Source organism: Musa acuminata, chromosome BXJ3-5 (genome assembly GCF_036884655.1).
Source record: "Musa acuminata AAA Group cultivar baxijiao chromosome BXJ3-5, Cavendish_Baxijiao_AAA, whole genome shotgun sequence".
NCBI classification, from domain to species: domain Eukaryota; kingdom Viridiplantae; phylum Streptophyta; class Magnoliopsida; order Zingiberales; family Musaceae; genus Musa; species Musa acuminata.
Window position 1 is genome coordinate 24,449,738 of NC_088353.1, and position 7,349 is coordinate 24,457,086.

A 7,349-nucleotide genomic window follows, 5' to 3' on the forward strand; every position below is an offset into this window, starting at 1 on the left:
ACATGTGCTCATTGGAGAATGAGTTCACTGATTGATCCGCTTACGGAATGCTGGATGGTTGATGATGCCTTATTGTCAGACAGCAATGCCTTCTCCTCTTCTTCTTCCCTCCTCCTCCCCGGCGTCACACACACCCTCTCTTCTGTTTCCTCTGTAGGAAACAGAGGTATCACAACCTCTTCTCCTGCTTCCTCTTCTTCTTCTCTTCCTCTTCTTCTTCTTCTCCTCTTCGAACGCCCCACACCTCTCTTCTATTTCCACCTACAGGAAACAGAGGTGCTGCTGCCACCTCTCGCTTCTCTCCCTCTTCCCTCTTTTTTCCCTCTTCTTCTCCTTCTCTTCTTCTCCTCTTCCCTTTTCCTCCCCAACGCCACACACCTCCTCGCTGTAGCCTTGCCGCAGCTATCCTCCTCTCTTCTTCTTCTTCTCTTCTCCCTCTTCTTCCTCTCTTCTTCTCCCCAAAAATAGAGAGAGTGGGAGGCAGTGGGATAAAACCAAAATTTTTGGTTTTTTTTATTTTTTTCTTTTTGCAACTAAACAGTTTAGTCCTTGAAATTTTTATATTTACATATAAATCCTTATTAATAAATTTTCAAAAGTGAGGGATATTACATGGGTGGTGCCATCGCCTAGTCCAACAGTGTACTGGTGGTGCCACCGCCGGACCTCTCGGGTTCTAACCGGTGCCACCACCCAGTCCGGCGGTGCCACCGCCCAGTCCAACGGTGCCACCGCCTGAACTGTTCTAGCTCACTGATTGAGCTCCAAACTTGGCCCAAACCAGTCCAAACTCGGGCCCAATTGGCCCCTAACCGGGTTATAGGATTAACCCTTAATCCTAACCCAAATTATATGCAAACTACAAAATTAAGACATAGCCCTAAGCAAATTTTTAACTGGCAACGTCGAGTTTCCTTCCGGCGAGCTTTTCGGTGAACTTCCGACGGACTTCCAATACACCCTCGGATTTCTTCCGACAGACTCCCAGCAGGCTCCCGGTCTTGTGGTGAGTTCAACAAGTCTTTGGCAAGTATTTGAACCTTCTTAGTGATCTCCATGAACCTCCGACAATCTTTCCGGCGGACTTCCGAAAACTTCGATAAGTCCCCGATTCTTTCTCGGTTGGTTCTGGCAGCACTTCCGACGATTCTTCGGACTTTTGGCTGTTGAATCTCATATTTTGATGATGAAACCAATTGATAATTATGCTTATGTTTAACTGCATTTTGAGTTATGCAGGTCTACTCGATCAGGATTAGACAATTAAGGCAGGAGGAATTGACGTTGTGCCGGAGGAGATCACGTTAGGATATTGGATGGCAGAAGGCTTCGGACGTCGGGCATCGGGCCAAGAGCGGAATTACGACAAGGATATCGGCGTTGCGGAGGTCAACCGCCAATTGGGCAACAAGCCACAAGAGAGGACGATGCGTCGAAGAATCGGACGAAGCGCCAACCAATGACGTGCCGGGCAACAGAATGTCAATTCGCTTTATAATAATTATCTAGATCGGAGTAGAGTTTTTGCTTGTGTGTGCAGGATTAACTATGAAAACGACGAAGACATAAAGCAAAACAAAGTGTCGGAGTCAAGCACGAAGGATTCATTGCGAGTTCAAGAGTTCGACGGAAGTCCGAAGGTTCGTCGGGAATGCTGCCGGAACTAGCCGAGAATGAGTAGGGAGCTTGCCGAAGGGTTTTTCGGAAGCTCGCCAGAAGGTTCGTTGGAAGTTCGCGGAGCTCGCCGAGAAAGATTGGAGCTTGCCGAAGAAGCTCGTTGGAACTCGCCAAGATCAAATCGTGAAGTCTAGGAGCTTGCCGGGAGTCCGCAGAATGGTTTCCGAGAGTTTATCGGAAGACCGTCGGAAGTTCGTCGGAAGCTCACCGGAAGAAGTCTTGACTTATGGACTTTGTAATAGCTTAGAAAATGTCTTTAAATTTGTAGTTAGCACGTTAATTAGGGTTAGGATTAGGTGTTAATCCTATAACCCAAGTATGGGCCAATTGGGCCCGAGTTCGGACTGGTTTGGGCCAAGTTTGGAGCCCAACCAATGAGCTGATTTGGCCTAGGCGGGGGCACTGCCCAGCACCCGAGAGTTGGGCGGTGACACCTCCTGGGCTGGGCGGTTGCACCGCCCAGCTCCCGAGCGCTAGGCGGTGGCACTGCTTGGCTGGGCGGTGGCACCGCCAGCATCAGGAACATAAGAGAATTCAAATTTTTGGAGCCCAAATTTGAATCCTCTTGAGGCCTATAAATACCCCTCAAGTCTTAGCTGAGAATACAACTTTTGAGAAGCATTTGATTGAGAGAAAAGTCTTAGAAAGTCTTAGCAAGTCTTGTTTTCAATTTTCTAGAGAGTTCTCCTCCTTTCTGATTGAAAATTTGTAAGAGGTTGAACTGCTTGTAAAAGGTTGTAAGAGGGGTATTTACCCTTCCATTTCAAGAGATTTGCTAGTGGAAGGTGGGAGCCTCATCGAAGAGGGGCCTCGCAAGTGGATGAAGGTCATTTGACCGAACCACTCTAAAATCGGCGTAATCTTTGGTTTGCATTTCATTATTGCTATTTACATTACTGCAAACATTCTTACATGCTTTAGTTCCTTATTACCTTTGCTGTGCAACTTTAAGAATACGGTTTCAAGTTAAGCTTTTCAAGTTCCGTTCTTATCGTACGAAAGATTTTTCTAAAACCGAAGTTTTAATCCGCTGCACTAATTCACCCCCCCCCCCTCTTAGTGTCGCTCCGATCCTAACAATTGGTATCAGAGCCCGGTATTTCTCATTTCGGATTTACACCTGAGAGAAATGGCTCTTCATGGCTTTCAAGTGGGCTTATCGGTTGTTCGTCCACCGTTGTTTAATGGATTGGACTATGCTTATTGGAAAACTCGAATGAGAGATTTCTTAATTTCTATGAATTTGGATTTATGGAATATCGTTGAAAATGGTTTTCAACTTCCCTCTAAACCGATGAACGAATGGTCGGATTTGGAGAAGAAATATTTTTCTTTAAACGCAAAGGCTATGAATGCCTTATTTTGCGCTTTGGACAAAAATGAGTTCAATCGGATTTCTACGTGCGAAACGGCTTTCGATATTTGGCGAACACTTGAAATCACGCACGAGGGAACTAGTAGAGTCAAAGACTCGAAAGTTAACATTTTATTGCATGATTTTGAGCTTTTTCAAATGCAACCAAGCGAGACTATAGGCTACATGTACACCCGTTTCACGGATGTCATCAATAATCTAAGAGTTCTTGGTAAATCTTTTTCAAATTTTGATCTCGTAAGCAAAATCTTAAGATCCCTTCCAAAAAGGTGGGACTCTAAAATAACCGCAATACAAGAAACAAAAGATTTAAATATTTTTCCACTTGAAGAACTAATTGGTTTGTTGATGAGATATGAAATGGTGCGCAATGCACATGATGAACACAATGAACACTTGAACCACCTTCCAAAGAACAGGAAGGATTTGGAACCCCGGACAAATGAATACCACTTGAGCAATGACTCAAGTGATGAGGACAATGATGAACTTGAACTTCGAACACTAAATCTTAATAAGTTTACTAAACAAAAATCTAAAATAAACAATGAACTTGAACGGAGGGAGAGGCCAAAGAAGAGGAAGGCAACCAAGGATGAATCAAGAACTTCCAAAGGTGAAACGGAGAATTGGGCTTTGACGGGCTTCGACTACAAGGTAAGTAACTCAACTCTCTTGAATTATTTTGAAATTACTTGATGTTTTCCATGATGCATTTTCTCTTTTCTTTTGAATAATTATTTTTCTTGAAAATTGTATATTTTATGTTAATAGAAAAAAATGTTAGATTTAAATAGTATACTTGAGAAGCAAGAATGTGTATTTTGATGATTTTCATATTAACCTTCAATGATGATGCATGGTTTTTATATGGAAGGCTTGATGATTTTTTTTTAAACCTTGTTTTTGGTTTTCAAACATGATGTATGTTTTTGACATAAGAACAAAACTTGAGCATGATAATATAAAGTCAATCACATAAATTAAAACTAAAGAAGTTTTAGTTATCTATAAGAATCATTCAAAATTATGTTCCATGAAACCATTGCATAATGATGTAATGAAAATATTAAACATATTGAAACCATGTTTTAGTGTCATGCATAATGATCATGCTTAATAAATTTCAAAATTATGCATATGAATCTTGTGATTTATGGATTATTGATTTTTACCATAATGAAAGTGCCTTATTAATCTTTGTTGTAATAAATCTTACACTTTCAGTTTTAAACATTATACATGTTTTTATTTGGTATAAGTGAAATCAAATTATATGAATTGAAACAACTAAAAAGAGGAAAATATCTTTTCCTTGAAAAATTATTTTTATCTATCCTATTGATCTTGATGTTTATTATGATAAATCTATGTATACCATTTTGAATCTCTTGAAAGTAATGTTGATATTTTGATGATTTAAATTTGAAATGAGTTTTATCAGAATCATGATATTGATTTCTTGGAATAACATGAGATTACCTTTGATAATCATTTTGATTCATGGAATTTTGGATTCATGACTTGGTCTTACATTTGTTTATGAGATGGTTGAAATCTTTGTACGTTTGAATTCTTCCCTTCTCCTTTCAATTTATGCATGTTTTATGTTAAAGATTTAAAACCATGTTTTGGTATCATGCATATCTAAGAAATATTGATGTGACAAATTGAATAAGTTGAAAATGAATGATGATTTTTCTCTTGAATATAACTTGTGATATTTTTTTATATAAATCATCATTTTGATTTCTCGACATTCGATACATGAGATTTTATTATAAATCAAAATTTCTCATTAATCGATCTTCTACGATTTTACTTGATATTCTTTTGAGAGGAGATTTTCTAAATGAATCATAATTTTTCCTTGTGATTTCTTGGAGTTATTACTTGATTTTTCTTTTAAAACAAGATCTCTTCTTTGTACTCCTATGATTTTTCTTGATATTTTATTTAAAGAAGATATTTACTATATGAATCATGTCTTTTGGTATTCAAATGATTTTATCCTTCATGACATGATTTCTTTGTATTTATGGCTTGCATGGCTTGAAATATTTTGGTATGATGCATGCAATAATGAAATATTCATAAAGTTAAAATGATGTATGCAATACTTATGATAATGATGTACATGATGTATTTATTGCATATGATATGTATCATGAATGCTTTAAATGATTGAATGTTTGGTATCATGATCAACATGTTGATAAATGCTTGAAAATTTTAATGTTTGAGTATCATGTATGATATGCTTATTAATGATGATTGATTTATTTTTCGGTATCGTGCATGAAAAATAAGGTTATTGAAATTGTGTATGTTTTAATTTGAATATATAACGATGTGCAAATAAGAATGATACTTATCTTTGTCATAATATGAAAATTGATATAAGGGTCTTCCCTTCTTTTTGACAATGACAAAGGGGGAGCAAGAATTTCTAGCGTGGACATCATGAAAAGAGGCAAACTAACTAGCTTGCACAATTCAAGATGAAAGCAAAAATTGCACTTCTCAAAAGAGAAGATGCAAATGTAACATTTGCCAAATTGTTTGCTTGCCTCATGTAAAACATTATCTCTTGCTAGTTTGGCATTTTTGCTAGCTTGTATGTTGCAAAACTTGATCACTTTTTCAAACATTTTGCTAGCTTACACTTTGCAAAGAAAGCAAAAATGGCACTTCTAGAAGAAAGAGCTTGTTATTTTGAACATCACAAGCTTGCCTATCTTAAGAAACAAAAATTGCAAAAGTGCTATCTTGTCTATCTCAAGAAGCAAAACTTGCAACTTGTACATTGCAATAGGAAGCAAGAATTATGAGCTTACACAAGAAAGCTATCTTGCATTTGCTTTCGAAATTTTTGCTAGCTTGTATATTGTGAAACTTACATATCGTAAAAATTGCTAGCTTCTAGTCTAAAGAGAAGCAAAAAGTTGCTATCTCAAAAGAAGCAAATGTGCTATCTTTCCTATCTTAAGAGGCAAAAATGCTAACTTGCACAAATTTGCATATTTCAAGAAGCAAGAGTTATTTTCTTGAACATCTCAATATTGCTAGCTTGCATGATGTAGAACTTACTATCTTGAACATTACCAAAAGTGCTATCTTGTATGCTGTAAAACTTTAATATCTAAAACTTGATAGCTTGAATGTCCTAAGCATGATGCATTACTTGCTAAATTTTCTAGCTTCAAAACTGCATGATGATAAAACTTAATATTATGTTTTTCATGCAATGAGTTGAACTTATATTACAAACACAAAGAATAGTTGTACTTCTCCTTTTTGTTGATGACAAAGGGGGAGAAGTATGTTGATGACATGATATGCATAAGTCTATGCATGAGTTTATAATGACGTGTTGCAAGTATTCATGATGAATATTGCAATGACTTGAATTCAAGGTTCTATCAATATGACATATTGATAGGGGGAGTTTGTTTAAACTCCGGGAGTCAAGTTTAACTCCGTCATCAATCGGTTGTCATCATCAAAACGGGGGAGATTATTGAATCTCGTATTTTGATGATGAAACCAATTGATAATTATGTTTATGTTTAACTGCATTTTGAGTTATGCAGGTCTACTCGATCAGGATTAGACAATTAAGGCAGGAGGAATTGACGTTGTGCCGGAGTAGATCACGTTAGGATATTGGATGGCAGAAGGCTTCGGACGTCGGGCATCGGGCCAAAAGCGGAATTACGCCAAGGATATCGGCGTTGCGGAGGTCAACCGCCGATTGGGCAACAAGCCGCAAGAGAGGACGATGCGCCGAAGAATCGGACGAAGCGCCAACCAATGACGTGCTGGGCAACAGAATGTCAATTCGCTTTATAATAATTGTCTAGATCGGAGTAGAGTTTTTGCTTGTATGTGCAGGATTAACTACGATAACGACGAAGACATAAAGCAAAACAAAGTGTCGGAGTCAAGCACGAAGGATTCATTTCGAGTTCAAGAGTTCGACGGAAGTCTGAAGGTTCGTCGGGAATGCTGCCGGAACTAGCCGAGAATGAGTAGGGAGCTTGCCGAAGGGTTTTTCGGAAGCTCGCCAGAAGGTTCGTTAGAAGTTCGCGGAGCTCGCCGAGAAAGATCAGAGCTTGCCGAAGAAGCTCGTTGGAACTCGCCAAGATCAAATCGTGAAGTCTAGGAGCTTGCTGGGAGTCCGCAGAATGGTTTCCGAGAGTTTATCGGAAGACCGTCGGAAGTTCGTCGGAAGCTCGCCGGAAGAAGTCTTAACTTACGGACTTTGTAATAGCTTAGAAAATGTCTTTAAATTCGT